This window comes from Pleurodeles waltl, chromosome 2_1, assembly GCF_031143425.1.
Source record: "Pleurodeles waltl isolate 20211129_DDA chromosome 2_1, aPleWal1.hap1.20221129, whole genome shotgun sequence".
Taxonomy (NCBI): domain Eukaryota; kingdom Metazoa; phylum Chordata; class Amphibia; order Caudata; family Salamandridae; genus Pleurodeles; species Pleurodeles waltl.
The window spans coordinates 736,937,100-736,955,697 of NC_090438.1; the positions used below are offsets into that span (position 1 = coordinate 736,937,100).

Here is an 18,598-nt window from a genome sequence, read left to right on the forward strand (position 1 = left end):
TAAGGCAAGGCAAAGTTATTCAGTGTAATGGACCTGTTCTCAGTTTATCATCAAATTCATTTAAATGCTGAATCAAGACGTTTAGCATCTTTTGTATCCCCACTAGGAGCCTTCAGCTTCTTCGGGATGACATTTTGCTTAGCATCTGCAGCATCTTGTTTCCAGAGGGTGATGTTAAAGTTCTTAGAGGCCATGCCAAGAGTGCATGTGTTCCAAGGTGATATATTGGTGTCTGGAGACAACAGATGTGAACATGGTGATATTTTGAAAATCAGCATTTGAATAGATTACAGTAAGTTAGTCTCACACGTAAAAAAAGACAAATGTAAATCCAAGTAACCTTGGTTACGTATCTTGGTCATACCATTTCTGTGTAAGAAATTATCCCAAAATTTGATTGGGCTGAAACAACAGTCAAAGCTCTGTTACCCAAAAACAAAGGTAAAGTATTTTCCTTTTTGGGTCTTGCAGGGCTTTGTTGAACATGAATTTCAAATTTTGCAAGTTTGGCTATACCTTCAAGAACTTTACTTAAAAAGGCTTCAAAATGTGTACGATCTACAGAGTGTGCTGCTGCATTTAATTTGATCAAAAACTGCATTGGCACTTTACTCACATTAGGTCAGTTTGACCCCCGTAAAATAACTTTTATGAAAACTGATCCAAGTCCTTATGGTCTTGGTGCTGTCCTTTCACAAACAGTGGATGGTGCAGTAAAAGTGACAGTCTTTGTTTCACATTCAATTACAGGAGCAGAATATTGGTACTATCTGATTGAGCGTAAAGCATTAGCTATATCACGGGCTATTCAGCATTTCAAGTTCTTTTTGTGGAGCATACCTTTTATTGTCAAAATGCATCACTGATCATTGATGCAGGTTTTTAGCTCCAACACGAGGAAAATAAAATACCCAGATTAAAGAGGTGGGCAGAAGGACTGTCAGAGTACAATTTTTGTGTACAGCACATTTCTGAAGCCAGTAATTGTGCTGCAGACTGCATAACAGTGGTGATAATGTAGTAGAGGATACCACTTTAGTTGGTTGAAATAAAGAGAATGTCATTGACTAGGAAGAGGGGGCAGAAGTGTGCAACAATGATGATACGCTAAAAAGTGTTAGCAAATATGTAGTTAAGGGTTGGCCTGATGTGAAACATTTGTCTTCAGTCTTGATGAAGTATTATAATGTTCATGGGGGCCTTTTAAAGATGGCAGACGGGATGGTCGCAGAAACATGAGCTCCTGCTCGTCGCTGCATTTATCCGTCTGAATCCCCACAGGAATTAGTATCCCCCAGCGAATATCAGTGCCCAGAACTTCGACAGGCAAGGGGGTTCTTTGGGGACTGGTGTTTAAAGCAGAGATCGGCATCTGCAGAGATCGGCCTATGCAGCAGCACCATGGAGGCCCGTGTAGTGGGTTGGAGGATAACTGGAAGCGAGGGCAGGGAACCCAAGGCCCTGCGTACTGTGCATGCCGTGACCAGGAAATATCAGGAACCTACCTGGAATCAACCATGCTGGCTGTACGTCCGACCGCCTCGCCGAACATGGTGGTGGGCTTCCTGACCTTCCTGGAGACGTGAGCTCGGCCGTTTTGGTGAATGAAGAACGGCCTTCCTGTATGCTGCGCTAGTTGCAACCAAGACAATACCGGTGATCCGCTTGCTATTGCTCGTACTTGAACATTTCACCGGTGCACTAATACCTCCTGCGACGCATCAGAGGCTTCCCCCTATCGCTGACATGTAGAAAGGAATAAAGTGAACGCTCAGGGTAAGACTGGCAGCCAGGGGAAAGGGAGAAACACAAGGGGGCCTGAGAGATTCTGGGCCCTTGCTGAGTACGGGAACGAGGAGTCGGAGGTTCCTCCCCTAGGGCATGATTACAGTTGAGGGCGCACCCAGGCACCTGAGCGCAGGGACAATGATTAATCTATAGAAGTTGGTGTATTGTTGTACCTACACTAAGTTGCCTTATACTGGGACCATTTCAAGTGATGGGAGGCCTGGCATAACTCTATGGGAAGGCTGGTATGAATCGCTCTGTTAATATATGTGGTCTGTGGACTGAAAGGACCTCAAATCTGTTGACCAACATTCTACACTGATGAATAACACTGCACAGGAGGGATCATCAGGCGGGGTGCCAGACATCCAGATATCTTAATTGTGATCCTCTATTTATTACCACCTTGCCTATGACTTATTCTGTGTTAGTGGCTCCACCCCCATGTTTCTCATGCCCAGACCTCTAATTAGTGGGAACCTGGCCACCCTGTCTGAGTCAGACAAATCCAGACTACAAATCAAAGATTACTGCCAGAACTTATTCAGTCACACTGCTCACAGTGTTTTTTGTGAGAGATTGATGGAATTCCGGGCCTCTGTGAGCACAACGGACACCGTTTGCAGTATACCAACCTGTAAATTATTTCTGAACCACATTGGCATAGAAACCCTCATGGTACTTCCGGGGACTGGCCGGGGACCAGAGTGTGGACGGTGTGGAGAACCCTTCCTAGACACCCAATAACTCCCACCATAACGTCATACTCATGTGTTTCTTTTTTGTCTTGGAGGAGTGCTAATATGTCCAGGGGGAAGACTGGAAAGGGGGGGGGGGGCGAAGGCTCCCTTGCGCGAGCCATTACTGATCCCAATCTTACAGCGCACCAATCCACTGTAGAGAGGCATTTGCAAGATCACACAGAAAAGTTTGTGGAACTAATAATGGCTGTCAATAGCCTCAAGTCTTCCTTGGAGCCAAAACTGGATGCCTTAATGATTGAAGTGGGATTCCTCTATGAAGGACATAAGAAATTAAAAGACTGAGTAAAAGATACAGAATTATCAATGATTACACCATCCGTGATGGAACACCAACAGCAGATTGACACATTGCCGAAGGAGATGGCACAATTACGAGCCAGGGCTGAAGATGCTGAAGGGCACTCCCGCTGTAACAATATAAGTGTGGTGGGTCTACCTGAGGGAATGGAGGGCTTGAGTATGGACCTGTTCTTGGAGACCTGGCTGACGAAACATGTGCTAGGTGGGAAAGTCTCAAAGTTCTTTTCTGCTGAACGTGCGCCACAGAATTCCAGAACATAGCCCTCCACCAGGGCCCCTCCCCCAACCTGTAGTAGCAAGATAATTTAAACTACAGTGGCAAAGACATTATTCTACAGATTGCGAAAACAAAGGGTCCCTGGACTGCAGAGAACAACACAGTAACAATGTTTCCAGATTACACAGCGGAGGTGCACTCAATGCAAGATTCATACTGAGAGGTGAAGCAACATTTACGCACCCTGAATATTAAATATGCACTATATTTTTCCTGGAAAGTTGGGGATAATATCTGACTCACAGACAATGTTTTTTCTGGCACCTCAGGGGGTCTGGACCTGGCTGGAATCCCACGGCTACTATCAGCGATCCTCCCAGACAACCCCGGATGGCACTTGGATGACCCAATTACAAAGGAGATGTTCTACCAGTAATATTCGAGGCAAACCTTTTAAAATGCAAGTAGCACTGGGCAAAGCAGAGGCACTGACTGCAGCAGAACAAACATTTATTGCGCGCCCGGACAGCAGTGTTTCAGACGAAGGGACGAGAGATTCACAAGATGCTCTTCTCGATATCGACTTCCCGCAGGAACTACGTGATGGTCCACTTATCCCTCCAATGCCTGCCGATTTGTTACAGAATGCCTAACAATTGGCCATATACCCTTTTGCAGTTGTCCCTTTTATAAGGGACCTCTTAAGTAGATGGGGAGGGAATGTCTAGTAGATAGCTGCTAACACCATGAGGGGAGGAAAGGGTATTCTTTATCCTTTCCTGTTTCTGCGGAACCGGATTGACACATAATACAATGACTGATTTGGAACCCCCCAATCTAGATGAGACTTGATATTGGTTGCCCAATCATTGTTGGCAGCCTTTGGCCGGGGGACAGGGACCTGTTGGGAATTGTTATTGATGTTTGTTTCTCTCCTTTATTGTATTTTTTTTTCTATGCCTAACACTTGGCTGCACTGCCCACCTTCTACCATACAACTCACAGTTGGAAATCACTGGCACACACGAAACCCATGACTACACGTGAATATAACATACTTATATGATATGTGAGAGGCATGGGTAATTAAAACAAACAATACAAAATTAATTCCTACTTGCGATATTCAATTCGCCTGCCTCCAAGAGACACATTTAAGGGCAGGAGAACTCAAGAAACAGCATAAACATTGGTGAGGTCTTATAGTGGGCACTGCTTATTCAGCCTGGGGGGTCCTACTCTGAGCTACCTCAGGTGTCCCGTTTATTCTGAATCACACTTCAATTAATCCGGAGGACCGGTATGTAGTAGCGGAGGGCACACTAGCTGGGGAGCCTATCAGCATGATGGTGCTTTATGCACTTACCATGGGTCAACCCCTCATTTTAGCTCCACTGACGTGCGCTCTCTTTTGTGAGGCAAACTCTCCCACATTCCGGTCTGGAGACTTTAATTGTGTTTCGGATGTAGACCTGGATAGATCCATCCCTCCTGTTCTGGGTGCGCAATCATGTTCAGCCACTAAACACTTGCAACAATGGGCTAACAATTCACAAGTGATTGCTCGATGGCGTATGCTCTACTCATGTCAGAGGGAACACTCTCTCTACTCAGCCTTACACGCCTTGCACACGAGAATTGACTTGGTATATAGCACAAACTAATTAGCGAGCAAATGCAGGAAAGATAAGTATCTAGGACAGACACTATCTGACCATTGTCCCTTGGTGGTGTCCTTTCATTGGGGACCGACATGCCCAGTTATCCCTATCTAGCATCTACAACCACAGGCGTTGACAGACACAGCATTCCAGACAACTGAGGGGGAACACATAGATATAATATGTCACAGAGGATGAGGGTTCTGCATTAGATGAAATGGTTGAATGGGATAATTTAAAGTGGTAGTGAGTGGTGTGTGCATGGCCACAAGGCATGGTATACGACGAGCCCTACAAACAGATATGACAAATATGAAGGACAATTTGAGAACGGCAGAGGAGGACTGGGTGATCAACCGAGCCACATTTCCAGTTTTGAGAGTCTCAGGACTAAATATGAGGCTTTATCCGGACGACTAGCCTCCTTTGACTTCAAGGAACACACAAAACAACAGCATGATTTGGGGGACAAAGCCAGTAGTTTATTGGCTTGGCTCCTGAAATCGGAATGTCCATGCATTATCATAGGAGCCATCCGGACACATACAGGTCCCATCGTGAACACTCAGTTAGACATTAATAAGGAATTTGAAGATTATTACAGAGAACTGTACAGGGCCCCATCGGGTGTGACCCCGGAGATGATCTTGGCATATTTAAGACCACTGGAGACACCTCTTGTCAATTCCTTAATGATACAAGAATTAGATGCAACACTGACACTTGAGGAGATCTCTTTAGCTATTAAGAGCATAGCTAGAGGTAAGATGGCTTGACTATCGAGTTCTATGCCTTGTATCATGCCCCTCTAGCTCCATGATTGTTGGCTATGTATAAACGAGCCAAGGAGAACAGATGTCTCCTGTATAGTGTGCGAGAGGCACTAATCATGGTACTCCCTAAACCAGGAAGAATCCCCTCGAGGAAGCATCATACAGCCCACTCTCCATACTTAATCTAGATTATAAAGTGTTGGGGAAGGCTTTAGAGAACCGTTTAATGCTGATGGTCCATACTCTGATTCATCCAGATTAGAACGGGTTCATTCTGGGAATGGCACATATTTGAATATCCTTCAGTTGTTTAGCACTATGGAATGGGCCCGCAAGACAGACACCTGGGGGAGTGGCCTCTTTAGGTATTGGAAAGGCATCGACACCTTGGGGTAGGACTATCTACCGGGTGTCCTAGAGAAATTCGGATTTGCTGCAGAGTTCTGAAGATGGATTCAGATCCTTTACAATGCCCCAGTGGTGAAGGTGTGCACAGGAGACATTATCTCCGACTGATTTCTTATTGAACGTGGCAGTAGGAAGGGCTGCCCACTGCCCCCCTTGTTGTTTGTCCTTGGCACTGATCCTTAGCCTGTTTGCTACGGACTCAAGCACCCGCATGGAGCTATAAGGTCGCAAATCACTCACAAATAGTGTCGATGTACACCAATGACACTCTAATTTACCTGAAAGCGAACCCACTGATTATGCTTGCGGTCATGATAGCCTTGAATTATTTGGTCAGGTATCTGGACTCCGAATCAATTGAGAAAGTCGTGCCTTTTTCCTCTATTGCACATTCCTGAGACACAGCATCCTCAAGTTACAAACTCTCCCTTACTGTGGGCACTGGATAACTTCAAATATTTGGGGATTCATGTGGTAACTTAGGTAGAGCACTCACCTCAATTAGGCAATCATTACCCTTTTGGACACACCTACCGTCGACCCCTATCAGTAGAATTTCAATAGCAGAGATGTTGCTTCTTCCCCAACTCCTTTATTTCTTTGCAGCAATACTGGTGACCTTGAAGAAACCTTTTTTCTTGGAGCTCAGACAGCTACTCACCTCCCTGATATGGGGCGCAAAGAGGCACAGGGCAGCATTTGCTACATTGACTTCAGCTTTAGAAGAGGAAGGCCTAAGTGCTCCCAATTACGAGCTTTACTATGCGGCTGCTCAACTTAAGTGGCCATTGCATTGGCTACACTGTGTGTCCTGCCCTGCGAGAGTCACTCTGGGTCTTGAACTCGGCGAGTGCTCCCTATTAGGATGGTTCCTGCGTTGTCCCTCCACCCGTTAAGAACCAAATGTTCTGGTAAAAGTGGCAGTGTGGTGTTGGAAGAAATATGTGTTCATGGACACAAAACTTTCCCAGTTTACCTTTATGGGAACCTCCGCCTTGTAGAACCCTGAAAGTGTTTTATACAATAGATGCCTGGACTGATGCAGGATATATGAAATGGGGCGACTTAGTGGTTAACGGATGACTATGTACATTTGAAGACCTGTTGAGAGGGACTGCCTGGCGCAGGTACAGTCCCTACCATATTCTGCCCTCCGAGAGGTAGCCATACCATGTGGGAGTCTTCTCCCGAGTGGCGGGCCCATTGGAGCGGATGCTGACCACCAGAAACTTGAAACAAGCAATATCACTCATTTATGAGACTTTGAATCAAGATCACTCTGACACCCCCCTCCTCTAACCCTATTGGTCTGGTGGCAGGCCAAATTATCTACTGAACTAACAGACACTGCCTGTCCGAGAAGCCTTGGGTCCATTAAATCGATCACCTGGAACACTCGATTCCGCTTCACACAACTCAACTATTTATATCATACAAACCTCTCTCCTGACAGTACAGGCAATATGTATCCAGGCGCGAGTACACGATGCGCCAGATGTCAGCAGGAGGGGCCTAACTTCCTTCACATGATATGGGTATGCCCAGTGATCGTGGATTATTGGCAAACTGTGACCTCTTGTATTTCTGCCATGTGGAACTCCATTCTGCCCCGTGATCGTGCCCGTTGCATTCTACACATAGGAGGGGTGACGAAAAAGACAAAGCAAGTAGTGAGCTTTAAGGGTCTGGAATTTATACTCATGAAACACTGTATCGCCATGACAGGGAAGGCGCAGACTGCCCCCTCACTCACAGCATGGCGGATAGATGTAGTACAATGGGATTCAGCAGAGCTTTCATTACGGACGGAAATGCGAGCTAGGAATGAGAGGTGTAATCTAATGGAGCAGTGGAATGACTACTTGACTAAATTGAAAGAAATGGTAGCCTAGACTGAAGTGTGATCAAATGAAAGAGCAAGAATAGTGAATAATCCGATGCTAAATACACCGTAACTCATAGTTTTAATAGACGAAGTGGAGAGGGAGGAGGGGACATGGTTGCAGTGTACGGCTTGTTTTCTTTCGTGAAAACGCAGTTGATTTTTTGCTTGTTTATAATGGCTCTGATTCACTCACCTAGCAGGAGGTCGAAAAACTGATGCACAAAATTGTATGTCTGCAGTCACTGTTCACATCTGGTCACCTGATATGACTCATTTGCATTAATGTATCGCATATTTACCTAGAACTTGTCAATGGCTACTTGATCTTGTATACAATGTATGTAGACGCTGGTTTTTACTTTCTCTTTTTTTGTTTTGTGTTAAGCTAATGAAAAGATATATAAAACAAAAGTATTGAAATGTTCAGGACAAACTGAGTCTTCTTGAAGGCAAGGTTTGTAGAGGCTTAAGTATAGTACCACAGAAAGGATTGAAGGGGAAGTTGATTAATTAAGCACACGAAGGACACCTTGGAAGGAATTTGACTAAATTAAAACTTCACCAATGGTACTGGTGGCCAGGTTGAGATCGTCAAGTGGAAGAGGTGGTAAAAGATTGTTGGTTGTGTGCTAAAAATTAAAAAAATAAGGTAAAACACTGCTCAATTAGCATCTGTGGAAATTTCCTGTGAACCTTGGGCAACGTTGGGGGTTGGACATTATGGGCCCTTTAGAAATGTTGTCTCATAAGGAGCAATATGTTCTTATAGTGGATTATACTTTAGAATGAGTTGTCACTAAGTGTGGCAGTGCAGTAAACACCTGGATGGTGATAGATTTCTTGAGAGATGAGTTTGCTCGCAAAGGTATTCCCTGTGAGTTAGTTACTCATAATGGTTTACAACTTGTATCCCAGGAAATGTGAGAGTTTAAGGAAAGTCTTTCCACTATACACTGAAAAACTGCACTTTATGCGTCACAAGCCAATGGTTTGGCAGCACACAAGAATAGATTGGTCAAGGGCTATTTACAGAGACCTGCAGATTCAACGGGATCATTAACAGACGTATTACAAGAAACTTGTGGACACATTGTGTTACACTGAAATCACCTTTCTTGACATTGAAAAAAAGGTTACATAACTCAAAACTCACCCCAGCTTGGTTGAAGGTAGATAAGAGATTGCGTGAAGGTAAAGCTTTCTCTGATTCAGAAATTGTTAGCAGGCATATGGAGTCCCAAGAAAAAGTACAAAACAAGATTTGACAAAAATGGTGGTGTCGATCAGTGGCCTGGAAGGAGGTGACACTGTTTTGGTTAGGAAACCAGATTTTGTGAGGAAGGGTTGTTCCAATTTATGGGTCCTTTAATCATTAGTAAAGTGAAAAATAATGTTTTTGTCGTGGATTCAGGTGAAGTATGGAGCATGACAAGTCAGGTAAAACCCTATCTATCTAACAAGAAGTTGGGGGCTCATCTGGCACGACCTGAAGTGTCAGCAGTTAAGAAGTCAGGAGATTTGTCACAGCTGGAAACATGTAGCCTGGTTTAAATCTTGGTGGAGGGAATACTCTGTCCCAAACATGACGAATATCCCCTCCGCTTTATAACAATCTCCATGGGATATCATGAGATCGTAAGAAGGGGGATGGGAAATCCGTCACATTTGTGACAGAGTATTCCCCTCCTTCAAAACCTAAATCAGGCCCATAGTACAAGACTCTTGGGATGTGATGTATGGAGAAAACCTGTCTGGCACAAACATTATTACGTAGGTTGAATTATTTCTAAGCCTGTATTAAGGTAATATTGCTGTTGGGCATTGTTTCTTCTGCAACAATGGTGCCCTACTATGCTGTCATGTTATTCTTCTTTTTATTTGTTATCCATTTCATTTTCACGTTAATTGTATGTTCTCTCACCCATATGTGTATCAATATTATATTTTTATTTGTTTTTATAAGGGATGTAGATGTGTTATGGGCTTACTTAGAATATATATATGTGTTACTGGTCAGGGAACAGGCTATGTCATCAGCCCTGCAATTTTATTGAGAGTCAGCTGACATTTGCTCTCCTATCTGGTGGCTGATGGTTTCCAAGGTGTGTACTTGTGAAGAATAAACATTGCACTACCATCTTGGACTCCTGCATGGGGATTTCAGTTAATTGATTAACACTCTCCCTCTCGCCCAAGAAAAGCAAGAATAATATCAGGACACTTACATGTATCTATTGAGGACATAGTCTTATATCAGTTAGGTTTCCTCTCAATTCAAGAAATGAGTCTGCTTTACTTAACATAAAATGTATTAGATACAATTTATATAAGAAAGCTAGAAGTCCTGGTGCAGCTGGGTTTATTGATTGTTTTCACATTGCTATATAACTTCAATCATTAATACCATCTCAGTGCTGGTACAGCCTTCTGGAATCAGCTTTAGACTGAAGATCATTTTGACTGACCCAGTTCAGCAGGTTAAAATTCAACATCTTTTGTCACAGAAATCTGACATCATGTGAAGGAGTGACTTGGAGGGTCTTTGGTGTCCACAGGCTACGATGCAGTGATCGGCCTGTCTGGATGGCCCTAGTACAGCCCTGCATGGTGTGAACAGACCATGCAAATAGGATTGAGAGTGGTCAGTATTTGTAAACATGACTGTGAAGGAGGAGCTACAGCACAGAAAGTGTTGTGCACAATGTAGCTTTAAAAACATGTTTTACCATCAGAGATGCTAGTAAAGAAGAGTAAGCAGGAAACTGGACGTAAATCAGTAGGAGACCAGTTATGAAGCTTTTAGTGTAGCTGGTGGATCTAGCGTTAGTCAGATAGAGGTAATGGTCAGCCTGCACCTGATCGCTTGCATCTTCTTTTCTGAAGTGCAGGAAGAAGTGTAGAAGTAAAGGAAAGACTATTCTAAATCCTGGTTGCACAACTTAAAAAGGTTTAACTTCTAGTGTTTTGCTTTTTTACAGTTCTTCTCTGTTAGCTCGCTTGTCTTGCCTTTCGCTTGTAGTGTTGTACTGACATACTGGCACTGTATGTTTTTCACCCACGCAATGAGGTGTGAAATATGTTAGAAGTATTTCTGACTTAATGGTGTCTTCTCTCCTCCTTTCATTTTGTACATCTCAGCCAACCCAGTCATTCTCCATTTTCATTTCTTCTACATTCCAGCACGCAGTTATCGCTATGTCAAATTATCCTCATATAACTACATCTGCCATAAAATGGCAGATAGACTATTTCACCAAACATGTAGTTCCTCCATCCTATTTAGAGGTGGGGGAAAACTCAAGGTTTTGGATGCTGGAGTGTTAGCTGGCTCTGACCGGTGTTGGTCACCCGCTGTTATTTGGGCGAAGCAGCTTTGATTCATATTCCGTACCCAAGATAGCCATGCAATTCTGGTCAGTCGTCACTGGGTAGTTACAGTTAGAAACACATTTCCATATGAAATTATTTTTTTTATTTACTAATAGCTTTGGTGTCGTTTGACAAATCTTCATGAATCTTTCTCCAAAAAACCTCACATCCACCTCAGCTCCTTCATGGTACGTTTTGGGGTGATCCACCAAACGGGTTGCTAAGAAAAAGAGGGAGGGGTGCCAAAACGCACTTTACCAATTCATTCTTCCATAGGACAATTGGCAAGCAATACTGCAAAAACTGCTGAACAGAATTACACCCAGTATTGTAAGATAGCTAAATCTTAGTCCAGAAAGTTTGCTTTTTGTGATGTGGTGTAAATCCGTTCAGTAGTTTTTGAGAAATTAAGGTTAAAAAATATAGATATTTCACGCTGCTAAGGATCCACAGAGCTGACCGATCTTGAGCTAAGATCTGATTGGCTCCCCCCACATCAAGCCGAAACTGTAATTTTATTTCTTTATTTTTTGCCCATCTGTACGAAGGACCACGGCTGCAATAAGAAAAAATTGTGGGCTCCAGACCATTTTAAAGCTTTCCCCCAGGTCTGAGAGAGAACCTGGGGCTCAGCACATATTAGTTTATTAGAGATGGGGTGCGTGGTCCCCACTACCTGATCCTCTATGAGGTCCCGGTGACCCCATCCCCAGGGGACATTTTTATCTTAAGGGGAGAGGGGCATGCGCTCCCCCCATCCCCAAGCCTTTATGAGGCCCCAGGTACCCCATCCACTGGGGCTGTTTTAAAATTAAGGGGAGAGGGGCATACAGCCCTCCTTCCTGAACCTTTATGAGACACAGGGGAACCCATCCCCTCTGGCTACTTTTATTAGTAAGGGAGGAGGACAGGTGGCTCCCCTTTCCGAGCCTCTATGAGGCCCCAGGAACACCATCCCCTGGGGCTGTTTTCAAGCTGAGGGGAGTGGGGTATGCAGCTCCCCTCCTCGCGCCACAGTAGTGCCCTGGGAACCCCCATCTCCTAGGGCCAGTGTTTTGTAGAGGGGAGAAGATGTCAGGACCCCCTCCTCAAGCCTACATCAGACCTGGGGACTCCATCCCTGAGGCCCAATCCAAGAATTGTCCCGAGGACCCCATCCCAAGGACACTGCTGTTTTCAGCCTGGGAGGAACCTATCTTCATCTACCAGGGGAGGAAACACAACTTTACTCCTGCCTGGGAAGGAGCACAAAAAAGAGCTGTTTTGCCCGGGATGGAGCAAAGTCACTGACACCACAAAGGGAAGCCGGCAGGGGCAACAGGGGCATTGGGGCTCCCTCATCGGCCCCCAATGATTTGCTACGTGTGGGTGCCCTGGATGGGCACCAGGAACCCACTTTGAAAACAGTTTTTTTTAAATGGCCAGCTCCGCACCATGGTGTTAACTGGGGAGCTGGCAGAGCTCACGGGTGCTCCGGAGCTCTCCCCAAAGGCCCCAATATTTTGCTACATGTGGGTGACCCAGGGGGACACCAGGGCACCCACTTTGAAAAACTAAAAAAGAAATGCCTAGCTCACGCCGCAGTGGTGGCCGGAGAGCCAGGTGGGGGTGTAGGGCTCCTCTGCCGCCCCCAACATAAAAAATAAATAAATTAATAAAAGGAATAACAAGCGAGTGGCAGTAGCCACTCATTTAGTATTTACTGCTCCAGATGGGAACCTCCCCCCCCTAATGCCCTGTGAGGGCTTTCTGTAGATATTTTTGTGCTGTGATAGTGCCCCTAGAAATTACAAGAACACCACCAAGCATATTCTAATGGCAGAACCCCAGCAACATGAAAAAAACCACAGTAAGTCTCCTGGGTCATTAATTCCATGACCCCAGGAGAGCTTACCATATTTTGTAAACCACTCCAGGCTGGAGCTGTATGCTCTTTAGCTGGAGTGCAGTGACCCTTTGTAGTGGATTCTCATTTTTTTTATAAGGCTTTATTAAAACAATTTTATGACAATCACTTTTATTAAACATTGCAAAGTATGAATTTATATAAGACACATTTGACTGCAATTATTGGTGGCTTCTTGACATTGATAATATATATGCTTTGTATTTATTAATATGCTGCCTCCTTGATAAAGCCAATAGGCTCACTATTTTTTGTGGTCTGACCCTTTACCAAAGCTAGTAGGTCTGCCTTGCCTTGCCTAACATAACACCCTTTACTACTTATAGGTCACACAGTCGACAGCTAGCACCCATAGGGCTTTGGGCCCTCCACCCAACTCAACGTCCCAGACAGCCGAAGGTCGTATGCTTTGGCATGTTGGGCACCAGTGGGGAGCTGGCATATGGCCTGACCACAACCTTGGTCCTGGACCCAAACCCAAACCGCGCACGGTGATGGACATCTTACGTTACACAAAAAAAACTGAAATTCACTGGAAAAAACAAAGTTTAAAGTGACATTATAGTTAGAAATTGTAAGAATATGTTACTCTATATTAAAACAAACTTGAAAATTCACTGATCGAAAAACAAAGGTTAGAGGAATGTTACAGCTAGGTGAACATGTCAATTAAAACATAGGGGGTCATTCTGACCATGGCGGTAATTACCGCCATGGCGGAGGTCGGCGGTAGCACCGCCAACAGGCTGGCGGTGCACCGCTGGGCATTCTGACCGCGGCGGTTCAGCCGCGGCCAGAAACGGAAAGTCGGCGGTGTACCGCCGACTTTCCGCTGCCCGTCTGAATCCTCCATGGCGGCGGAGCGCGCTCCGCCGCCATGGGGATTCTGACACCCCCTACCGCCATCCTGTTCATGGCGGCTCTCCCGCCATGAACAGGATGGCGGTAGGGGGTGCCGCGGGGCCCCTGGGGGCCCCTGCCGTGCCCATGCCAATGGCATGGGTACGGCAGGGGCCCCCATAAGAGGGCCCCAAAAAGTATTTCAGTGTCTGCCCAGCAGACACTGAAATACGCGACGGGTGCAACTGCACCCGTCGCACCTTCCCACTCCGCCGGCTCAATTCTGAGCCGGCATCCTAGTGGGAGGGCAAATGTCAGAATCACCGCCGCGGTCTTTCGACCGCGGCGCGGTGTTCTGACGGCGGTACCTTGGCGGACGGCCTCCGCCGTCCGCCAAGGTCAGAATGACCCCCATAATGTTTTAAATTAACAAAACTGCTAAAACTCATTAGTTATCGCTATCTCAAGAAACTGTAACTCATGCCCTAAAGTAACTATACCTTGGGCCCTTGTCATGCACTAATTGTCTCCAATATTACATCAGTAATGATATGTTCATGACATCATTGATAACTTCACTGCAACATTTGAAATGACATTATTGATGACAACACTGTGCATTGAGGGGAAGTTATAGTTAATTCAGTGCACAAGCTATACTTGCTGAGAAAAATATAACTGGTGAATTTCAGCGGTTTTGTCAATTAAAAAAAGTATGTTTTAACTGACAATTTCACCTAACTATACTATCCTTTTAACCTTTGTTTTTTTCAATATATATTTGTCCACTTTTTGTGTTAATGCATGTATGAGTTTTTTTTTTTAAATGGTGTCGGGAAGAAAGCTAACCCCCCGGTGATCAAGGCGGTTAACCCCAAACCCATTGGGTTTTCTCTAGCTTTAAGATGATAATACAATAAACTTTGGATGATACACTGCATACAGTAAGATTAAGATACTTCATTTTTTCCTGCAATTGGAGTGCACGCTGTCTTCACATTGATTGTTTCTTTTTCAGGCTCTTTTGCCTGCATCACTAAGTTGCTATCCCTGAAATTGTGAAAGCCGACGTGTTGTCACTGGGAGTCACACTTTAATAATGTTATTGATAATTTTGTTTTAAGACCAAATAAGAACAACTAAAAATGCCAAGTGGAACAGTGCTTATAATATCCTTTTTCTGAAAATGTTATAAACCACCTGTTTTTTTGTTACTCAAGCAGTCTTTAGGCATGGCTGATAACTCAATGTGCCTTTTCAATTATTGATGAGTTTGTGTGTTATATTGTGCAAGGGTGAATTTAGGAATGAGCTGACAACTTGATGCACAGATGCATGAATACAAAGATAAATGACTGAGTGCATGGTTGAATGGATGAGTGATTATATGAAAGCATTCAAGCACTTTCAGTTATATGCCGATCCTACTGGCTTTGCCAATGCTTGTTCTGAATAATGGGAATGATCACTTTTAATAAAAAGGAGAACTTTTCGCTGATGTGATTTCTATGGTAAAATACTATTCAGTGAAACAGAACTAAGAGAATGGAATGGAAACATTACTGATCAAAATTGGAGATTCCCAGCCCCCACAATTCCAGCATCCAGCAGTGCTCTATTCGTTATCAGCCTATTACGGTGTCTCCGATTTTTATAAAGCACACACATTTTTTAGGGCTTAACAGTTGTTTTTCTCCCTGCTTTTTCACGAATGCTAAATGTAAAATTACCCAACACAAGAAACAATATGACCTTCATTCTTGCCTGTGAAAGAGTATTGGGTAAGAAAATCACCGGAGGGAAAACTGTTAGGTCTTGTAGCGCGTGGGCTTTTTTCCCTCTAACCTCAGTACTGCAAGTCTGAATGGAAGATAACGAAAGGATATAGTTTCAACACATTTTCTGTATTACTGGAGAATTTTTCACTGGATAAAATTATGAGACTGGAGTGAGATTTATGCTGATTTCTGAATCTACAAGCATTGACAAGAAGGTCTAACTTTGGCCACAGAACTATTGGCTTTACCAATATTTGTTTCCTCTGTTATGAATTTTTGTTAGTTAATATTTCACAAAACCTACACATCAGCTATCTTTCAATGTTAAACTAATATTAGAATATACATGAATGGCAAACTAATGATAAAATACAAAAAGATTTCAACAATGGCTGCTATGGCATTCAAACACTTACACGTGTGTAGATGTAAGAGAGGCCATCTTGGAATGCTTTATGTTTATCACAAAGGAAAAGAAACAGTCACTGACAAAGCCAACAGCTCCACAACCAAGACTATACATTTTGGCATTATCAATGCTTGTTAAAATCTGATGTGATCTTCAGATCTCTGGTTATAATTCCAGTAAGGCCAACATATGGGTTAATAGCCCACAAGGTCAGTTATTTAACTGCTAGTAAACTGGGTAATTAAAGCACCCCTCGTTTAAAGCACTTCCCATCACCAACCCCCCCATTCTTAGGAACATAACAAGTGCCAGACTTAGTATCTTAGAATTTCAAACAATAAGCAGCACGAGAACAAGAGAACGGTGCTGACATTTCAGAGACTCGCACACCTTTTTACAGGGTCACTAGTTAGTTTCTTCTAAGAGCCTTTCCTAGAAACAGCAAAAGCAAAGCACAATCTTCTAAGTTACTAAATGTTTTCTAAATGAAAAATGTTTTACTTAATATTAAACAGCAAATTAATTAAATAAGGCATGTCTGCTGGGATTCAAACATGGAACAAGAAACAACATTTCTAAGGTAAAGGAACGCCCCCTACACCATAGCTGTTGTGTGCGAACAGTTGTAATGCCATCTATGTGAAGACACCCTTTCCGCCTGCTCTCTAATGGACAATGTAGAGAGTGCAAAAGATGCAAAGTGAACACGGGTAGCATTGTGTCAGGAGTAGGGGTGGGCGAAGTATTCCACTCCACTGGCGGAGTTCTCAGAGATTTCCCCATTCCGTGTGGAGTTCCAAAAAACGTACATGTTACGTGGGCCAGAAAGAGATATAGCTAAGTTGGCGAGCGAGATTTCTAAACGCGAGCAGTAAGTCTCAACCGCTCGCGATGAGAACGCTGCCATTCGCATTGGGGAAGCTGCCGCTCGAGCAAAAAATTTACTTGAGCGGCAGAAAGAAGTTAGAGCTCTCTGGTGCTGTCCGTGATGCTGTTCGCGCGAGAGAAACTTCTGGTGCTGAAAATCAGCATGAACCAATTAACTTACCCAAACTCCGACGCTCGCTGAACTCCGCGCAGGGGAGTTTTTTGGCACTTCTGATACAGACCTAATCAGGAGCTGCAGAGCCCCACAGTGAAAAAAAACATATATTTGTGTTCACCAGATGCTTCAAAAGGCAGAGAATAATCTTCCCATTTCAAAATGAATAGTGTTGTTATGAAAAAAAACAGCAGATTAAATACACGAAGTACCTTTGCAAGGTTTCGAACGTGGTCAAATTTCAACGGTAAAAGACAAACCACCACACTACAGCTTGGTCTGTTACAAGTAAGGCCACAACAATACTTGCTATGTTAAAACACAGTTAACCCTCCATAACTAGGTGACAAAGGAAACTCATCTGAAGTCATTAGCCAGTAGCAGCGTGTCGAGGACTACCGGGCTACACAAAAAAAAAAAACATTGGCAAAGCCAATAGGTCTTGCCTATGCAAGACCTATTGGCTTTGTCAATGTGTTTTAGCCATGTTGTACACCAGTGTCTCTGCTGTTCAACATAGCTAAAAGTTAGTGGTGTATAGGAGAGTGGCATGGTGTGACAAATAGTGAAATGGTGAGGAGTGGAGTGGTGTATCACAAAATGGAGTGACGTAGACTGTCCTGTATTGAAGTGTATGGAATGGAGTTGAGTAGCATGATATACAGTGCAGTTGCGCAGAGCAGAGTGGACTGGTGAAGAGTGCATTGGTGTAGAGTGTTGCAGAGTAATGTGACGTAGAGTGCAGAGATGAAGTGTGGCGTAGAGTGGAGTACAGTAGAGTGGTGCTGAGTAGAGAGCAGTGTCGTAGAGTAGAGTGGCGTGGAGTAGTGTAAATTGCAATGGCATAGAATGGGTTGTAGTGGAGTAGAGTGGCATAGTGTAGAGTAGAGTGGACTGGTGTTAAGTGCATTGGTGCAGAGTGTTGCAGAGTATAGTGACGTAGAGAGTAGCGGCATAGAATTCAGCGATATACAATGCAGCATTGTAGAAAGTGTTGACACAGATTAGAGTGGTGCATAGTAAAATGCAGTGGCATAGTTTGCAGTGCTGCAGAGTGGAGTGGTGCATAGTAGCGTGGCATAGAGTGCAGTGGTGTAGAATACAGTGTCAAACAGTGTAGTGGTGCAAAGTAGAGTGGTGTAGAGTGGCATAGAGTGGTGTAGAGTGGAATAGAGTGGAGTGCTGCAGAGTGCATTGATGTAGAGTGCAGCAGTGCAGAGTAGAGTAGAATAGACTTCAGTGACAGAGAGTGCAGTGTTGCAGAGTGTTGTAGAGTGCTTGTGTTGTAGAGTGCAGTGGCATAGATTGCAGGGGCATATTTCAGCAGTGTAAAATACAGCATTGTAGATTAGAGTGTTGCATAGTAGTGTGCAGTGATGCACAGTGAGAAGGCGCAGAGTAAAGTGGCATAGTGTAGAGTGGCATTGAGTAGTTTGGCATAGAGAGCAGTGGCATAGC

General features: G+C 44.1%; 1 protein-coding gene across 7 annotated transcripts in view; it reads right to left on the reverse strand.

Moving 5' to 3' along the window:
• FARS2 (phenylalanyl-tRNA synthetase 2, mitochondrial) overlaps positions 1-18,598 on the reverse strand; it is a 1,511,864-nt gene that overhangs the window by 596,330 nt on the left and 896,936 nt on the right. The gene's annotated exons all lie outside the window — the stretch shown is intronic.